The following is a 21668-nucleotide window of genomic DNA, read 5'->3' on the forward strand; positions in this document are numbered from 1 at the left end:
CCTGATCTGCCTCTTGAGAAATCTATATGGAGGTCAGGAAGCAACAGTTAGAACTGGATATGGAACAACAGACTGGTTCCAAATCAGGAAAGGAGTTCTTCAAGACTGTACATTGTCACCCTACTTGTTTAACTTACATGCAGAGTACGTCATGTGAAATGCCGGGCTGGATGAAGCACAAGCTGGAATCAAGATTTCCCAGAGATATATCAATAACCTCAGATATGCAGATGACACCACCCTTTTGACAGAAAGCAAAGAACTAAAGAGCCTCTTGATGAATGTGAAAGAGGAGAGTGAAAAAGCTGGCCTAAAACTCAACATTTAGGAAACAAAGATCATGGCATCCAGTCCCATCACATCATGGCAAATAGATGGGGAAACAATGGAAGCAGTGAGAGACTATTTTGGGGGCTCCAAAATCACGGCAGATGGTGATTGCAGCCATGAAATTAAAAGACGCTTACTCCTTGGAAGGAAAGTTATGACCAACCTAGACAGCATATTAAAAAGCAGAGACGTTACTTTGCCAACAAAGGTCCGTCTAGTCAAGGCTATGGTTTTTCCAGTGGTCATGTATGGATGTGAGAGTTGGACTATATAGAAGGCTGCACACTGAAGAAATGGTGCTTTGAACTGTGGTGTTGGAGAAGACTCTTGAGAGTCCCTTGTACTGCAAGGAGATCCAACCAGTCTATCCAAAAGGCAGTAAGTCCTGAATATTCATTGGAAGGATGATGCTGAATCTGAAACTTCAATACTTTGGCCACCTGATGTAACTGGCTCATTTGAAAAGACCCTGACGCTGGGAAAGCTTGAAAGCAGGAGAAGAAGTGGATGACAGAGGATGAGATAGTTGAATGGAATCACCAACTCCATGGACATGAGTTTGAGTAAACTCTGGGAATTGGTGATGGACAGTTAAGCCTGGTGTGCTGCAGTCCATGGGGTCGCAGTCAGACACGACTGAGCGACTGAACTGAATTTTCTTGGCTGGGAAATAAGTGATCCAAATGGAGTGTAAATCTTGATCTCTGGCATATTTAAGATGCTCATATAACCTCATATAAAAGCTGTTATTAGCATGTGTAATCTTTGGAACCAAGCAGGGATTCAACCTCTATTTTTTTTTTAAGTAGAGTTCTTCTTTTTCATAATTTTAGATTTTTCTAGAATATACACAGGAATAGAAACAAGCAGTATGAAAACTTATTGATTCTTAAACTTAGCAAAGCCAGTTAGTAGCATTTTCTTATAATTCAAGAGAACATCAAAATTGAGACTCCAAAATCTGGTCTCTTTTTATTTCTAGTGTTAATACATGAATGAATTTTCTAGGGCTGCTGTAACAAAATACCACAAATGTAGTGACTTAAGAACAACAGAAATTTATTATCTCACAGTTCTAGAGACTGAAAGCCTAAGAGCAATCTGTGGACAGAATCGGTTCCTTCTGAGGGCTGTGAGTGAGAATCTAAACCATGACTCCTATCTACCTTCTGGTGATTTGGTGGCAATCTTTGGCATTATTGGCTTGTGTAGCATCACTTTGATGTCTTGTCTTCATTTCACATGACATTTCCCCTGTGTCATTGGTGTCCACATTTCCTGTTTTAATAAGAATACCAGTCATATTGGATTGGGGCACGCCTTACTCAGTATAACCTAATCTTAACTAATTACATCTGTAATGACCCTATTTCTAAATAAGGTCCCTTTCTAAGATAGTGGGATTTAAGTCTTCAACATATGGATACATTTTAATGTAATTAAACCCATATCAATATGTAAATAAAATATGAATATTGGAAGTTTTTGAGAGTCATCTTGTAGATCATCTACTCACTTTAGATCTCTTATAGTTTACACAGAGAAATTGAAGATTCAGAGGCAAGTTTTATCAGAAGAGGTGTGTTTTCCAGATGCACCCAAGGTCTCCTTGCTGGCTTCCCTAACATCAACCCTTACTCTAATCTCAGTTCTCTAGCAAACTCTTTACCTGAGTTACCTGGGAAAAATATCACTTTTGTATTACCCTCACCTCAGTGAATTTCAGTGGCTCTCTGCTAACTATATAGTAAAGTCCAAGTTCCTTATAGTCTTCCACACATCAAAGCATAACTGTCATTTTATGCCTATCAGTCTTCACATGCACAAATCCAGTGTTCCAGCCAGACTCATCTTCTCTTCTTTTTCTGAAAAAAAAAAAAAAAAATTTAAATTTCTGCACTTTTGTTTATTATGCCTATTTTTAAATTTTATATTGGAGTATAGCTGATGAACAATGTGGTAATAGTTTCAGGTGGACAGAAAAGACTCAGCCACATATATACATGTATTCATTCTCCCTCAAATTCCCCTGCCATCCAGGCTGCCACATAGTATTGATCAGAGTTTCTTGTGCTAAACAGTGGTATGTTGTTGTTCATCCATTTTAAGTATAGCAGTGTGTACATGTTAAGTGCAAACTCTCTATTTCTTCTCCCCATCCTACCTCTATTTTTGAAACTTCTTTCTTTTACTCATCCTGTAAGCCTAGCTGAAATCTGTTCATCCTCCATGACATAATCACTATGCATATTAAGTGTCTGTGTGTCATTTCTGTAGCATTCATGGTCTACATGAATCATTTTGAACTAATTTTTGCTTGTATTTTTTCATTTACATATTTATGTCTTATATGTCTTACCTCCATGTGTGTGTGTTAAGTCACTTGAATCATGTCCAACTCTTTGCAACCATTTGGACTGTAACCCAGCATGCTCTTCTGTCTATGGGATTCTCCAGGCAAGAACACTGGAGTGGATTACCATGTCCTCCTTCAGGGGATCTTCCTATCCCAGGGATTGAACCTGCCTAACCTTTTTAAACATCTTGGGAGCACCTATATTCTCTTTTGTTATTCATAGAGTAATATAGATCCTTAAACATTATTGACATTTTTAGGGCTGATTTATTGTGCATTTTCTTACCAATAAAGTCTATACTGACTGTTTCGTTGTTTCATTTTGATTTGTCCTGCGTCCATAGTTAGTTGCTAAAATTTTAGCTCACATATTTACGCATTATCTCATATATAGTTGAGAGTCAAGGGATTTGGATCTATCTGGTTGAATTAGTTCATTTGGTCCTCAGACCTTTATTTACCTTATCTATAATATAAGAAGATAATGATAATTTAGTTCTAAAGTCACTCTCAGATCTAAAATTCTATAATGGTTTATATATTGTGTCATCCAAAATGAAATCTCTATATAAAGCTAATTGGATACAGGAAGCTTTTATACAAATATATAGATGGACAGATTGATGAGGCTTGTATTGCTAGTTTTTTTTTTTTTTTCTGTCAATGCTTACTAACAGTTTAGTGATCCTTTATTTGATTTTGTATTTCTGGCTATATTGAAAATAGTCTTAACATGACCTATGGAAAATAAAAACCAATTAGAAGGTAATTTGGAAGTAATTTCTGTAATGCTATATAAGAAATTACTAGCAATCACTAGTCACAGAGAACAGGATTGGGGAAATGATGGGAAGTGGACTTTTTCACATATTAAGTTCACAATTAAAAAGAAGTAGACTTAGTTTGAAGGCCAGAGCTGTTTTTTAGAGAAGGAACATCAGACTGGCAAAAATAAATAATAAAAAAGTGCAAATGCCTCCTCCCTTCTTCTTGAGGATTCTTAGAAGCAAGATGTCAGATCTAAAAGTAGAATACAACAATAGATTTGTTAGTATCCTATAATATCAGAACATCAAACTGTTTCTTTATGAGCCTTAGTAAAGAGACTAGTATTTTGAAATTGAAGAGAAAGTAAAACAAACCAAAACACAAGATTATCAAAACAGTATGTGATACTTGGTACCTGAGTTGACCTAATTACCATAAGTAGATGAGCACTGAATATGACTCTAGATTCCCTGGAAACTTAGACCAAAAAGAACTACCTTGGGCTGTATCCTTTTAATTGTGTGATAGAAAAAAAAGCACATAGGTAAGTCTGTGGAAGAAAACTGTCCTTGCATTGCCTGTGAGATAAAATCTATTTTCTTAGTTCTTTTATAAAAAATATTAGGGTACAGAAACAAACATGTCTTTAGCTACAATTTTGTAAGAGGCATACCTTGTTTCAGAGGGTGTTTCTTTAATTGAGACTCTAGTAGTGCTGAGAGCATAATACTGCATCTTAACACAGGAGGGGTTATCTGAATAGAACAGGAAACAAGGCCCAGGACCTTTGTTCCCTGCTGATCTAACTTTTAAAGAGGTTAAATGGAAGAATTAAAACTTCTAGCTCATTAATGTTCTCATCAGATTGCTTTGCAACTTCCTTGTACGTTATTATGAGATGAGTAAGCCATGTGAGACCCGGAGAGGGAAGGACCTCTTGTAGGTATGCTCTCTGTGTAGAGTTCCTGCTGGGAGTCAGACTCTATTGCAGTAGAAATGTATCAGAAAGGCAGAGGACCTGTTCAGAAAGAATGGCTTGACTAATTAAGTAGTAGAAGCAAGAAGGGCTGGAGGTGAGGAGCAGAACTATGGTCCCCAGCATGAGGATAGCAAGTGTTTGGATATAAGAAGTTATCCTGTTCTCTCTGCTGCAGTGTGGTAATTCAGGGCTCCCAGCATCTTGCCTGTTTATCGGGGAAGAAGTTGAGGCAGCTCTTGGAAGTTCCTATCAGTTCTACCCATTGAAAGTTCAACTAAAAGTGTAATCCATTAGAAATTTAACCTTCTGAAAATTCAAGTTGTGGCCTTAACCAGTCCGGATTTAACCATATCATCATATAAAAGATTTCCCCATTCTGGCCCTCATGAACTAGCCTCTTCTGGCCACCAGTCTCCTTATCCAGGAATGGTGATTTTAATGACTCATCACCTTCCCAAGGTAGGGATATTTCCATAATAAGCAAAATGGTCACCTCCTTTTGTTTTTGTTGATAATGGTCTGCTTACACCAGCTTTTGAAGGCCAGTGTAGAAATTACATATTTTTTCACTTGTGTCCTTCTACCATCTTGTTCAAGAAAGACTTTAAGAGGTCTTACATCTTGCTTAAAAGGTACAGGTTTTTTTTAACATTTAAATTTCATTATTTCTACCAGTGTCAATGTACAGAATGAAGGAAACTGACATTTATTAATGTTTGTTACTCTATATATTTCTTGGCTCATTGCTTACAATGGAAGTGCTGTGTACTCATATTTATCTTTGATATAACCCCAAACTTAAGTATCTGTGCACTAGAGCCCTTTGTTGTCAGATGCAGGCACATTGTGAAGTTCACTGTATATGGCTGGTAAATAGTATTTATAATAGGTTGGAGTTAATATTGGTTTAGTAGGTTTTGATTTCCCAAGGATGATGCCATGCATGAGCTCCCTTAATGTACAGAATATCTAAGGGATTCTTTGGTATCCAGGATTGGTGCTGGTTGCTTGCTAAAGACCTTAAGTAAAAGGCCGTCCCAGGGATGCATACTTGGATCAGAATTTAAGATAAATAAATGGAGATACTGAGTTGTAAGGCTTGGAAAGCAATTCTGGACATTTACACACACACACACACAAACACATCTTTATCATCCCCTGCTATACATATACTTATTAGGAAATTAGGCATGCAAAGTCTTGTCTAGGAAAATTTAATCCTTTTAATAGATAAACAATAAAGAAGCTGGCAGATAATTGGTGAAAAAATATTAATAGGAAAAATGTACAAGAGAGCAACAAATTTGTCAACAGATGAAGAACACATAATAAAAATGTTGCTAGACAGCATTTATGAAAGTTGCGACCTAACATTTTACTATATATTTAAATTTGAATATGGTGGTTTCTAACACAATATTGAAGGAGAATAACAAAATTGAAGTATTGATAATTACCCAGCTTCAAAAGCTATTAAAAGGCTATAGTAAGCAAGACAGTGTGGGATTGGCAAAAAAAAAAAAAGACAGATAGATAAATGGAACAGAATGAAGAGCCCAAAAATAAGACCTCCATAAATATTTCAACTGACCTTTGACATGGAAGCAAAGGCAGTACAAAAAATGGTGATAGAACAATTGGACATGCATATGCAAAAAATGAATCTGAATAGAGACCTTACACTCTTCACAAATATTAACTCAAAATGGATTACTTACCTAAATGTAAATATAAACCTATAAAACTCCTGGAAGATAAGAGAGAAAACCTAAATTGCCTTGGGTATGATAATACCATTTTAGATACAGCACCAAAGGCACGATCTATGAATGGAATTATTGATAATTCAGACTTTATTGCAACCAAAAACTCCTCTGTGAAAGACAGTATGAAGAGAAATAGAAGACAAGTCTCGGAATGGGAGAAAATATATGAAGATGCACCTGATAAAGGATTCTTACCCGAAATATACAAAGAACCCTTTAAACTGAATGGCAAGAAAATAAACAATCCAATTTAATAATGGGCCAAAGCCCTAAACAGAATCTCACTAAAGTAGATATACAGAAGGCAAATAAGCATATGAAAAGATGCTCCACATTATATGCCATCAGACAGCACAAATTGAAATAACAAAAAGATACCATACATAGCTGTTGTTGTTGTTGTTCAGTTTTTAAGTTGTTTCTGACTCTTTGTGACCCCCATGGACTGCAGCATGCGAGGCTTCCCTGTGCTTTACCATCTCCCAGAGCTTTCTCAAACTCATGTCTATTGAGTCCGTGATGCCATTCAACCATCTAATCCTCTGTCATTTCTTTCTCCTCCTGCCTTCAATCTTTCCCAGCATCAGGGTCTTTTCTAATGAGTCAGTTCTTTACATCAGGTGGCCAAAGTATTAGAGCTTCAGCTTCAACATCAATCCTTCTAATGAATATTCAGGGTTGATTTCCTTTATGATTGACTGGTTTGATCTCCTTGCTGTCCAAGGGACTCTCAAGAGTCTTCTCCAACACCACAGTTTGAAAGGATCAATTCTTCAGTGCTCAGCCTTCTTTATGGTCCAACTCTCATAAATGTTAGAATGGTAAAATTCAGGAATCCTGACACCACCTCACCGCTGATGGGGATGTGGAAAAACAACTCTCATTCACTGCTTCAGGAATGAAAAATGATGTAGCCTTATTGGAAGACAGATTTCAGGTTTTTTCACAAAACTAAGCATATTTTTACAATAGAATCTAGCAGTCACATTCCTTTGTATTTAGCTTAGGGTGTTGAAAACTTATGTTTGCAATAAAACTTGCACATGAATGTTTGCATGCCTGCATGCTAAATCACTTCAGTCGTATCCAACTCTTTGTAATACTATAGACTCTAGCTCTCCAGGCTCCTCTTACATGGGATTCTCCAAGCAAGAATACTGGAATGGGTTGCCATGCCCTCCTCCAGGGTATCTTCTGGACCCAGGGATCAAACCCATGTCTCTTATGTCTCCTGCATTGGCAGACGGGTTCTTTACCATTGAGGCACCTGGAAAGCCCACATGAACGTTTATATAAATATTATTCATAATTCCCCAACTTGGAAACAACCAAGATGTCCTTCAGATAAATAGAATAGTAAAACTGGAAAATGAAGTTTTTCATTGCTAAAAAAAAAATGAGCTATCAGAGCATGAAAATACATGGATGAAAAGTAAATGTATATAACTAAGTGAAGCCAATCTGAAAAGACTACATACTGTGTGATTTCAACTCCATGACATTCTGGAAAAAGCAAAACTTTGTAGACTCTAAAAAGATCAGTGGTTGTCAGAGCTTAGGATGTAGGCAGAGCACAGGGGAATTTTAGAGCAATGAAAATACTCTGTAAAATATTATAATGATTGATAGATGTCATTGTACCTTTGTCAAAACGCATATAATGTATATCACCTCAAGTGAACTCTAAGGTGAACTATGAACTTTGGCTGGTTATGATTGTCAGTGTAGATTAATACCTGATAAAAATACATGTGGAAATTCTCATACTTTGCTATCAATATTATTGTAAAAGTAAAATTTTTCTTAAAATTATCTTTAATTTTTTAAAAAGAAAGTCCCTACTTCTATGAACAAAGACCAGAAATCATAAATACAAGAACTCAAGAAAGAGGAAATGAGAAAGTGGGAGGAAATAGTGTGTTAATTGTCAGATTTTAGTAAAATAAAACAAATCAAAGCCGTCACAGAAACACAAAAGAATTGAAAGGAGCCAACATGAGAATAGGCACTGCAGAAAACATAACAAGGATACTGAGGATATAAATCGGGAGATGCAAAAACACAAAATAAAAATGAATAATGAAAAGAACTAAGGAGAAAATGATAGATATATAAACCAGTAGAGAAGACCCTGTATATGCATAAATGGAGTCCCTTAAGAAGAACACCAAAACAAGGGAACAGAACAAATGTTTGAAAACATAACTGGAGGAGAAAAAAATGTAAAAGGGAAATACCTGATCCTATTTATTGAAAGGGTATATCATGTGCCAGTGAAAATTGACCCAAATTAGTTAACACTGGGAAATTTTTCCTCTGCTGTGTACCTGAGATATATGTCCTCAAGACATATCATAGTAAATTTATAAACTTTTAATGATACAGAAAGTATCTTTCAACTAGCCATGCAAAACTATCACAGTACTTATAAGAGGGGAAAAGTCAGACTCTCCTCAGATTTCTCCTTGGTGACATTGAACACTAGAAATCAGTGGACCAAAACCTCTGGGATACTTGAGAAAATAAAGTATAAATTAAGGATTTCATGTACAACTCAAGATTTTTATTGAGTGTAAAGGATACAAAACAATACTAAATGTGTCACAACTTAAGAAATACTTTTCACCTCCCAGAGGCTGATTGACTGATTCAGTCAATCAAGGGATAATACAGAAAAAATTTAGCAAAATGATTAGTGGTAAGCATTGTATATACTTAACAGAAATAAGACTAAGCCAAATATATGAATCCGATGACAAAATAAAACATAAATTTTGTATGCCTTGACAATTTAGAAATATACAAATAAAAATTGGGAGGGTAGAGGAGACAGTATTTTGGCATTTTCTTACAAAACTAAAACTTGCTGCTACCATATGTAGAATACCACAGTATTCACTGAATATTTCATTTGTAATAGTGTGGAGTCAAAGGATATTATAAAACTGAAAAATCAAGCAACAGGATTATAACTTGGTATTATATAATTTAGCAGTGTGAAGATTATAATAAAAATTGTTTTAAAACACAAAATTTCTAGGTAGACTAAAATTAGAAACATTGAACAATTTGTAATGACAACACTGATTTTCAAAAATTTTACATGTTAAAAGTGAGTAAGCCTTTAAACAAAATAATGAGGTAAACATAATTGTTCTCCTAAAAAGATACTCTTAAGATAATTTATGCCAAAACATAACTATAAAATATTATTGTATTTCCCTGTACTTGCTTTTGAGAAAGTTTAATACACTGCATGAAATCATGGTTAAGCTGAAGGCTGTAAACCTGAAGAAAATAATAAATAGTACAAGTAGACTCTTGGCAGCCTGGACACACTTTCATGATTGTTGGATCAGAGTGTCTTTTGCTTGGCTTTGAATGTTTCTTAAAAGTCAAGGATGCACTGACCCTTAGCATGAAGTGGATGTACCTCCATGAGTTGATGGAGAGAGAAGTCTTATTTCTCAAAGAGCAACAGCGAGGCTCTCACATGACTTAATTTGGTTTGCAGGAGAATTCCTGCCTCTTTGATCTCAAGGGGACAAAGATCTCTTATAGACTGTAACATGGTATGCAATATATTATAAGGGTCCCAAACACTTTTGCTGTGCTTAGTTGCTCAATCATGTCTGACTCTGCAGCCCTATGGACTGTAGCCCGCCAGGCTCCTCTGTCTATGGGGATTCTCCAGGCAAGAATACTGGAATGAGTTGCCACACCCTCTTCCAGGGGATCTTCCCAACCTAGGGATCAAACCCAGGTCTCCCACATTGCTGGCAGATTCTTTACCATCTGAACTGCCAGGGAAGCCCAAGAATACTGGAGTGGGTAGCCTATCCCTTCTCCAGGAGATCTTCCCAACCCAAGAATGGAACTGGGGTTTCCTGTTGCAGACAGATTCTTTACCAGCTGAGCTACCAGGGAAGCCCAAGAATCTCATTAAAGTGATAGGAACTTTCTCCAGGAGATGCACATGTGACATTTTGCCTATAACTGTACAGGGCCCCTGTAGCTCATTCAAATAGAGCCTCTTGCTTTACAGGCCCCAGGTTAAAGACTGTGGTTTAAAAAGTTCGTTGAACTTAGGTGAGAATCTCTGCTGTTGATCTTGATTACCAGCAAGATCAGTAATACCACAGGTATTACTGAATTTTCTGATAGAAGGAAGGCTTCTAAAACAGCATTCACAGTCCATCTAAGCCATCTCTTACTTAATCTGATGTGCAGTAGTGGCAATGTCCAAAGTCTGGTCCCCAGCTTCTTCATATCAGAAACACCTGAGTTCCTATTAAAAAATGGAGGTTGCTTTGTTTGCTTTTAAACCACACACACTGGACCGAAGGAGACAAAGGCAAATTCAGCATCAGGGTTGTGCCCTCTGCTTCTGTAAACTCTATATATAGCCATAACACCTAAATTGTCCCAGCTGTATTCTTACTAAAGTGAAACATACAACAATAGTTTGCCAAGTGGAATAATTATGAATCCAAAAGGTTTTTTTTTTTTTCTATTTCAAAATGACTAACGTTGGAGAACACTTAGCCACACTTTGAACCACATAGACATCCCTTTCTTCCCTTGAATGCTCGCTAGCAGCTGGTAAGGTCTTCACACCCTGATTCTTTAATTTTTTGCCTGGTGACACTGACATTAAGTATTAGCAGGGACTGTTCATCCCAGGACAGCCTGGAATGTCTTTCCCTTTGGCTGTTGTCAGGCCCTAATTCAGTCACTTTCTTTCTTTCTTTCTTTAGATCCTATATTCTAACCATTAGTACAAATAAACATTTTTATACAGAAAAAAAAAAAAAAGGCTTGACTGCATGTCAAAACTATGGGTAGACACTATCACAAAGGGAAATATTCTGGTCATTGCAGCTCAGCCATCACTTGTCCTAAAAATAGGTAGAAAGATGTTCCCGGGTACTAGCGTCACTCTTTTGCGTGTTGTTCAGCATGGTAATGATGCTGAAGTGAGCACGTCTGGGATGTCTGACCAGCAGGCAGACATCACTTCACAGTTAAGGATTCAATCATCTTTCTGGCAGGTAGGCAAGACTGAATTCTGTATCCCATCCTTAGACAGAGATTAGAACAAGCTTTGTGGATGAGCATCGTCCAACATAGTTTTCTCTGTTGACATTGTGGCTTAATTTGGACAACAGAGGGCACTTTTGCCCAGCAGATTTTCACTATCATGTTTTTTCAGCAAGTGATTTAATAGGTACCTAAGGTAAACATATGTCAAGGTTTACAAATTAAAGTCATCACTTTAACTGTACCAAGAAAGCAGATAATCTTGTTTCAGATTTGAACCATCTTCATTCAAATCTAGGTATATCTCTTTCGGTACTGTTGACTTGCACTATAGCTTCTCTTTGCAATTTTCTTTATCTTTATATAAAGTGAAACCCTGAGAATGTATAGGACTGTGTTCAAGCTATTTAATTTGCTACTCAGAACTCTGAAGGGCCAATGCAGGAGAAACTCATATGCTGTAATTTGTTATTTCACTTCTATAGAAATCACAATGAATTTCATAGTGGAATGCAGAATATAAAATGCCCACAATTTCATGCATATATTAAGATATAAATATCACTTGAAAATTCTGTAAATTTGAAGACTTAATGAACTAAATGGAATTGGGTTATTTCTCTAATAGAAGTTTTAAGTACTAGGGAAAATAAGTAGAGAGTAAGGTTCTTACTTACCAAAATCCTCAATAGATTTCAGTTAAGATTTCTTTATTTATAAAATAATAACCAAAATATTACCTTATTTTAAGTTAGCATTTTGTGAAATTTTTCATTTGAAATATATTTCTATATTATATAACTCTGGGTTTTGAAATTTGTGAAATAAATTTATTCATCTTTTGCCTGTTAAAGATGTAATAGTATCCTTAAGATAATAGTTAGCTAAGAATCTATTTTCAGTTCAGTTCACTTCAGTCACTCAGTACGTCCAACTCTTTGCAACCCCATGGACTGCAGCATACCAGGCTTCCCTGTCACCAACTCCCAGAGCTTGCTCAAACTCCTATGCATCGAGTCAGGGATGCCATCCAACCATCTCTTCCTCTGTCATCCCCTTTCCCTCCTGCCTGCAATCTTTCCCAGTATCAGGGTCTTTTCCAATGAGTCAGTTCTTTGCATCAGGTGGCCAAAGTATTGGAGTTTCAGCTTCAGCATCAGTCCTTCCAGTGAGTATTCAGGACTGATTGCCTTTAGGATTGACTGGTTGGATCTCCTTGCAGTCCAAGGGACTCTCAAGAGTCTTTTCCAACACCACAGTTCAAAATCATCAATTCTTCGGTGCTCAGCTTTCTTTATTGTCCAACTCTCACATCTATACCTGATTACTGGAAAAACCACAGCTTTGACTAGATGGACTTTTGTTGGCAAAGTAATGTCTCTGCTTTTTAATATGCTGTCTAGGTTTGTCATAGCTTTTCTTCCAAGGAGCAAGCCTCTTTTAATTTCATGGCTGCAGTCACCACCTGCAGTGGTTTTGGAGCCCCCCAAAATAAAGTCTGTCACTGTTTCCATTCCATCTATTTGGAAGTGATGGGACCGGATGCCATGATCCTAGTTTCTTGAATGCTGAGTTTTAAGCCAGCTTTTTCATTTTGAGCATTTTGTGAGATGAATGCAATTATGTGGTAGTTTGAGCATTCTTTGGCATTGCCTTTCTTTGAGATTGGAAAGAAAACTGAACCTTTTTCAGTTCTGTGGCCACTGCTGAGTTTTCCACATTTGCTGGCATATTGAGTGCAGTACTTACACAGCATCATCTTTTAGGATTTGAAATAGCTCAGATGGAATTCTGTCACCTCACTAGCTTTGCTCATAGTGATGCTTCTTAAGCCCCACTTGTCTTGACACTCCAGGATGTCTGGATAACTCACCTAGAGTTATCACACCATCATGGTTATCTGGGTCGTTAAGGTCTTTTTTGTACAGTTCCTCTGTATATTCTTGCCACCTCTTCTTGATATCTTCTGTTTCTGTTAGGTCCTTACCATTTCCAATAATATATTTTAGGTTTTCCTTTATTTTCTATATTTTTTTACTACTTTTCTGATATTATGTTGTTTGGGTTTTGTACCAGTTTTTGCAGTTTTATATTATCACATATATTTTGCCTATCCATTTATAATCTCTTCCTTTGCTTCAATGTTTAACTGTATTTTCCAGTTTTTTCCTTCGTTACCTTGTGAGTTCTCTAGCTTTATCCAAAATGTCACTAATATCACAACAGGATGTTTTTTTATTTTCTATACATAAACCGTGTTGCTGATATTCACTTAAGTATGGTGCAAAGAAGTGAAATACAGGTTGAAAACACAGCATAAAACACTGCTGTTTATGTGTTAAGTAAATTATGCTAAAATGATTGTAGCTATTTCCATTTGGTTAAGAGAGTTATTCATGTTGTTAATTTTGTGAAGTCCTCAGAATAATGTGCATGCATTGGAGGGGAACTTCCTTAAAATTAAGTGACCTTCACAATGTACATTTATATTTATTTTTCTTATGTGAATGTAATTTATCAATTCATAGATCAGTAATATAAGCCAAGAAATTAATCACAATCACATATTCTTGAGAAACTTTGACATGAATACTAATAGAGACTTTTCCTTAACATTTTAAAGTCACTTATTTCTGACTACGTCTGAATGTTCTTAAAACAGCCCATGAAAATTATTTGTTATTATACATGTTGTATAATTAAATTGTGTCTGCATGCATAATCACTCAGTTATGTCCAACTCATTGTGATTCTTTGGACTGTAGCCTGCCAGCCCTCTCTGTTCATGGGATTTTTCAGGCAAGAATGCTGGAGTGGGTTGCCATTTCCTTCTCCATGGGATCTTCCCGACACAGGAATCGAATCCACATCTCCTGTGTCTCCTGCATTGCAGGTAGATTCTTTACCCATTAAACTTTACTTTAAAGAATAATCTGATAAAGACGGATAGGGTATTAGAATTTAATTAGTCTTGAAGCCAGACTTTGTCATTATTACAGTTTACCTGTTACAAGTCTTTGATGGGAGGCATCATATAGTTGCCATTTTAAATCTCCTTTGTCAAAGATTTTCAACTGAAGTCTCTGAAATTTCAAGAGAAATATGGTTGGAGGCAGAGATCGTAAAGTAATAATACTGTTTCCAAAAGGATACCATAGTTCTTGAAAAGAAAAATCCTTTTTCATGGGCATACATAGGTGTAGTTTAGTAGAGTGACTTAATATTGTTTAACAACTGATACAAGTGCACAACCAAGGCCTCCTGTGATACCTTCTGATTTTACTCTGTGGTGACTGAATTGTGGAGAGATAAAGAGGAGGACTGAAATGGCTTGGGGCATTATCTGTTACCACCTGGTATGGAACTGTCTGAATATTTTAACAAGCAGTTTAGCTGTACCTGGGCACATAGGTGAATGTACTCATTTTGGCCTAATATAGTTGGATTATAATCACACAAAGTCAGCAATAGGAACTGTGTTTTATCTTGATAGTCTTATACTGAGACAAAACCTAAAAAAAAAACAGTACATCTGAAGAACTGGAGTCAGGAGAAAGAGATTTTCCAGTTCATGATTCAAGTTTCTAGTTGTAACGTTAAAAAATCTCTCACAGAATCAAAGTGGTGTGGAAAAATTAATTGATGGGAACATTTATTGTACCCTTTATTGGCTAACGCCTGAGGCGTTACCCCTACTGAGGTCACACTTTGTGGTCCATATTGTGAGCTGAGAATTGAAGATCATCTATTCCTACTCCACTTCTGTCAGTTTTTGGAGCCATTTTGAGATTTGTTTCCAACAAAACCATTAGATTTTCTTCGTTGTGAACTGCCAGTGAATTCCTCTCCATGCAACACATTGTTGTATAAGAGCCATACCTATCTTGTAGAATGAAGTGCTAAGAACCATGACATTTGGAATGTCTAACATTTTAAATTAACTCACTCAGAACTTCCTTATTTTGGGGGATACTTTTCTTAGAAATCTTTAATCCCTGGCTGAGATAGGTAAATGGAGTGCAAAACTCACCAAAGATTCAAGTAGCTAATTTTAGAGAGTAGTTTTCTCTTTGAGAACATGTTTTCATTTTGTTTTTGTGGTTGAGTGATTAAGTTCAAGAAATATCTGAAAAAAATCTTCTGGGTCAGAAAGTTGGGAGAAAAACTATCCTTTAAAATTATTGATAAGTCTATATTTTTATTCTGTTTTTTAAAATTTGTTTTCTAATTAATTTCTTTTATTTTATTCTGTTTTCTTCTTCCTGATTCTCCTTTAAATTATATTCCAATACCTGGAGTTGTTTTACTTATTCTAGCAACAGAGGTACTGTGATTTTCCCTTTAAGAACCTAGCTGCGTGTGTGACTGTATGCATGCTAAGTTGCTTCAGTCATGTCCTACTCTTAAGAAACTAGCTAAAGACATGTAAGTGTAAAGAAAACATTTGAAATTCTCCTCTCTTTTTAAGCAGTTCTAAGAGGGAAGTTTATAGCAATACAGTCCTACCTCAAGAAACAAGAAAAACATTGAATAGACAGCCTAACTTTACACCTGAAACAACCAGAAAAACAAGAACAAAGAAACCCCAAAATTAGTAGAAGGCAAGAAATCATAAAGATAAGAGCAGAAATATTTGAAAAAGAAATGAAAGAAACAATAGTAAAGATTAATAAAACTAAAAGCTGGGTTAGAGAAGATAAACAAAATTGACAGACCTTTATCCCACTCATCAAGAACAATGGAGAGAAAAATCAAATCAACAAAATTAGAAATGAAAAAGGAGAGGTTACAACAGACCAGTGCAGAAATACAAAGGATTATAAGAGACTATTATGAACAACCTTATGGCAATAAAATAGATAGCCTGGAAGAAATGGACAGATTCCTAGAAGAGTTCAATCTTCCAAGACTAAACCAGAAAGAAATAGAAGTTATGAACAACCCAGTTACAAGCACTGAAATTGAAGCTGTGATAAAAAATCTCCCACAAAACAAAAGCCCAGGACAAGAGGGCTTCACAGGAGAATTCTACCAAACATTTAGAGAAGAGCTAATGCCTGTCCTTCTAAAACTCTTTCAAAAAATTTCAGAGGAAGGAATACTTCCAAACTCATCCTACAAGGCCGGCATAACCCTGATACCAAAACCAAAGACAACACAAAAAAATAAAACTACAGGCAAATATCACTGATGAACATAGATGCAAAAATCCTCAACCAAATTTTACCAAACAGAATTCAGCAACACATCAAAAGGCTCATACACCATGATCAAGTTGGGTTTACTCCAGGGAGGCAAGGATTCTTCAGTATATACAAATCTATCAGTGTGATACACCATATTAGCAAATTGAAAGGTAAAAAAAAAATATGATAATCTCAATAGATGTAAAAAAAGCCTTTGACCAAATGAGCACCCATTTATGAATAAAACTCTTCAAAAAATGGGCATAGAAGGAACCTACCTCAACATAGTAATACCCACATATGATAAGCCCAAAGCAAATATTATTCTCAATGGTGAAAAACAAAGCGTTCCCCTAAGATCAGGAACAAGACAAGGGTGTCCACTTTCACCACTATTATTCAACATAGTTCTGGAAATTCTAGCTACAGCCATCAGAGAAGAAAAAGAAATAAAAGGAATCCTGATTGGAAAAGAAGCAAAGCTCTCACTATTTGCAGATGACAAGATACTGTACATAGAAAACCCTAAAGATAGTATCAGAAAATCACTAGAGCTAATCAGTGAATTTAGCAAATTGCAGGATACAAAATCAATACACAGAAATCACTTATATTTCCATATACTAACAAAGAAAAATCAGAAAGAGAAATTAAGGAATCAATCCCATTCACCATTGCAACAAAAAGAATTAAATATCTAAGAGTAAACTTAACTAAGGAAACGAACTGTACACAGAAAATTATAAGACGTTAATGAAAGAAATCAAAGTCTACATAAAACAGATGGAAAGATATTCCATGTTCCTGGGTAGGAAGAATCAATGTTGTGAAAATGACTATACTGCCAAATGTAATCTACAGTTTCAGTGTGATCCCTATCAAACTACCAATGGCATTTTTCACAGAACTAGAACAAAAAATTTCACAATTCATATGGAAACACAAAAGACCCCAAATAGCCAAAGCAGTTTTGAATAAAAAGAATGGATTTGGAGAAATCAAGTTTCCTGACTTCAGAATATACTACAAAATTACAGTCATCAAGACAGTATGGTACCAGCACAAAAACAGAAATATGGACCAATGGAACTGGATAGAAAGCCCAGAAATAAACCCATGTACCTATGGGGTACCTTATATTTGACAAAGGAGTCAAGCATATACAATGGGGCAACAACAGCCTCTTCAAAAAATGGTGCTGGGAAAACTGGACAGCTACATGTAAAAGAATGAAATTAGAACCCTTCCTAACACCATATACAAGATAAACTCAAATGGATTAAAGACCTAAATGTTAAGACCAGAAACTATAAAACTCTTAGAGGAAAACATAGGCAGAACACTTGATGATGTAAATCAAAGCAAGATCCTCTATGACCCACTTCCTAGAGAAATGGAAATAAAAACAAAAGTAAGCAAGTGGGACCCAACTGAACATAAAAGCTTTTGCACAGCAAAGGAAACTATAAGCAAGGTGAAAAGACAACCATTGGAATGGGAGAAAATAATAGCAAATGAAATGACTGACAAAGGATTAATTTCCAAAATATATAAACAACCCAATCAAAAAGTGGAAAAAAGACCTAAGCAGACATTTCTCCAAAGACATACAGATGGCTGACAAACACATGAAAAGATGCTCAACGTTGCTCATTATTAGAAAAATGCAAGTCAAAACTACAATGAGATATCACCTCACACCAGTCAGAATGGCCATCATCAAAAATCTACAAACAATAAATGCTGGAGAGGGTGTGGAGAAAAGGAAATACTCTTGCACTGTTGGTAGGAATGTAAATTATACAGCCACTATAGAAGACAGTATGGCGATTCCTTTAAAAACTGTGAATAAAACCACCATATCACCCAGCAATCCCACTCCTAGGCATATACCCTGAGGAAACCAAAATTGAAACAGACGCATGTGTCCCATTGTTCATTGCAGCACTATTTACAATTAGCTAGAACATGAAAGCTACCTAGATGTCCATTGACAGATGAATGGATAAAGAAGTTGTGGTACATATACACAATGGAGTATTACTCAGCCATAAAAAGGAATGCCTTTGAGTCAGTTCTAATGAGGCGGATGAACTTAGAACCTATTATACAGAGTGAAGTAAGTCAGAAAGAGAAAGATATATATTGTATACTAATGCATATATACAGAATCTAGAGAAACGGTACTGAAGAATTTAATTACAGGGCAGCAGTGGAGAAACAGACATAGAAAATAGACTTATGGACATGGGGAGAGTGGAGGAGAGGGTGAGATGTATGGAAAGAGTAACATGGAAATTTACATTACCATATGTAAAATAGCCAACGGGAATTTGCTGTATAGCTCAGGAAACTCAAACAGGGGATCTGTATCAAACCAGAGGGGTGGGATGGGGAGGGAGATGGGAGGAAGTTTCAAAATGGAGGGATATATGTATACCTATGGCTGATTCCTGTTGAGGTTTTACAGAAAACAAAATTCTGTAAAGCAATTATCCTTCAATAAAATATAAACTAATTAAAAAAATTCTCCTCTATTTTAAAATTTTCATGACAATTCATTTCAAATCCTAATCATATATTTTTACATTTTATTTTGATTTTCATATATCTTCCTAGATATTTTAAACATCTCAGTATACCATAGCAGTGAACTAAATATTTAAGGAGATACAAAAGAGGTACATAATGGCAGCTATCATGTCAATTAATGTATCATTTGAAACTCTTGAGAGTCCCTTGGACGGCAAGGAGATCCAAGCAGTCCATCCTGAAGGAGATAAGTCCTGGGTGTTCATTGGATGGACTGATGCTGAAGCTGAAACTCCAATACTTTGGCCACCTCATGCAAAGAGTTGACTCATTGGAACAGACCCTGATGCTGGGAGGGATTGGGGGCAGGAGGAGAAGGGGATGACAGAGGCTGAATGGCATCACCGACTCAATGGGCATGAGTTTGAGTATCAAACTCCGGGAGTTTATGATGGACAGGGAGGCCTGGCATGCTGCGATTCATGGGGTCGCAAAGAGTCGGGCATGACTGAGCGACTGAACTGAACTGAACAGCAATAAAAATCTCATTTGAATGCATTATTCTGTGTAAGAAACTGTGAGAGACAGTATATGAATAAGTTCAAAATTAAACATAATTAAAATTTACAGTGAGATTTTTCAGCCTGTTGGGAGCTGACATGACCATTTTTCTATTTTGTGATTCTTAAACATATCCACTGGCATTTATCAATATATAAGTATCGTGCTAGATAGAAATGGATAGTAGATGAATAATTGGATGGCAAATCTATTTCATTGTTTACTCATACAATATTATCATAAAATTTGGAAAAACGTTAAGATGGTTACTTTAAAATTCTTAGATGATTATACTGACTTGCTGTTATTTTTTAAAGCAGATTATTTTCTTCTGTGCTGTTCTGTGCTGTACTGTGCTTAGTTTCTCAGTCATGTCCGATTCTTTGTGACCCCATGGACTGCAGCCCGCCAGGTTCCCCTGTCCATGGGTATTCTCCAGGCAAGAATGCTGGAGTGGATTGCCATGCCCTCATCCAGGGGCTCTTCCCAACCCAGGGATCGAACCCAGGTCTCACACGTTGCAGGTGGATTCTTTACTGACCGAGCCACCAAGTACTCCCTATTTTCTTCTACTTAAGCTGAAAGTGTTGTCGTTATTTTAAATTAATTGATGTTGGTATATTTTATCATTTTTTTTTTTGTATTTTTACGTCAAGTGAAAATGTTTTAAAATGACTCTGGTTATGAAATTCACTAAACATCCAATAAAATCACCTTTATGCCTACATCAATAATTTAAATGTATTTGAATGTCATATTTTAAGACCTAGTTTATTAACTCAGGGAAATAATATACATTATTTAATAATCTGTGCATATATTATGTGATTCCCAAGTGTACTTTCCTTTGTTTAAAAAATTATATTTAAAATGGGAAACATTTTAATGGTCCTACATTGTACTTGCACCCTTAGTTTTTCAAAAAAGAAGAAAAGACAGTCCCATTTGTAAGAATAAAAGGACTTTTCTTAGTTTCTATAAAGTAGGAAAAGCAGAATTCGTATTGTAGATTCAGTTTTTATGATTTAGAAAAGCTCAATGAATGAGTTCCCTTGTGACACCAGATTTTTAAGACTTCCCTTGAAAGTCCCACTGTAATTAAGCTTACTCAAAATGATTTTTATTATGTGGTGTTTCCAAACATGGGAAGGGGTGGCAATTATGGGGAACTTGGAAATATTGGTATATTCCTAATAGCAATAATGAACTGCTACAAAATGGAGTGAAATTAAAATTATAAAAGTATTTTAAACTTTTAAAGTTAGATTTTGTGAACAAGAGATCCTGAAGCTTGAAAGGCTACAAGGATCCAAAAGTCTGCATATAAAACAAATAAATAAAATAAATATTTTCAGTAGAGTATGTTTATATATATAGACTTTACAATGAGACATCAACCTGATTAATATGTAACTGTAGAAAAGTATATGGCAACAATGCATCTTATTTTATGACTTTAACTATGATTTAGAAGTCAAGCTATATAAGCTTCAAAAGGAAATCTCTTTGGGTCTTTACAGATGATAGATTAGAATTCAGTTTGTCTGGAAGAAGTAAAATGAGCAGAGAAGTGTTCCTGTACATCAAGAAGATATATACCTTCATAGAAATCTATGGGCTGGAAAGCCATGTGTAATATAATGTATCATTAACATAAAAGAAGAGTGTAATGGAATATTGCCTGGTCAAGTGAAGGGTGTTGATATCTCTTATCACAGATCTTAGTAATGTGTAATTCAGAATAGGGACAAAACAGTCATCTAATCATGTATGCATTAATATTTTTGATGAATATTTATTAAGCCTTTTATATGACTGTCAGGCAGTGGTAACTATGCTCATGGGGGTTTCAGTCTGGTTGAAATTGTCTTTTAGTTCTGCTTAAAGAAAGTATGTATCATTCCCTGACTTATTGACAATTTCAAATATATGTGAGAAATAATAAGTAACGGCTGCTACTTATTGCACACAATTTTAAACACTTTGAAAGATAAAAGAATTTACTTACTTAATCTTCACAGTGACTTTATGAGATAGATGCAACTGTTCCCATTTTATATTTGGGGAAATGGAGGCATAGGAAGCTAAAGTAGCTCGTTCAAGATCAAACAGCTAGTAAGTGAATGAGTAGGACTTTGGCCCTAGGAAGT

At 35.9% G+C, this 21668-nt stretch overlaps 1 protein-coding gene across 6 annotated transcripts in view; it reads left to right on the forward strand.

The window, feature by feature from the left end:
• MAGI2 (membrane associated guanylate kinase, WW and PDZ domain containing 2) overlaps positions 1-21668 on the forward strand; it is a 1438402-nt gene that overhangs the window by 130892 nt on the left and 1285842 nt on the right. The gene's annotated exons all lie outside the window — the stretch shown is intronic.

This window comes from Cervus elaphus, chromosome 18, assembly GCF_910594005.1.
Source record: "Cervus elaphus chromosome 18, mCerEla1.1, whole genome shotgun sequence".
NCBI classification, from domain to species: domain Eukaryota; kingdom Metazoa; phylum Chordata; class Mammalia; order Artiodactyla; family Cervidae; genus Cervus; species Cervus elaphus.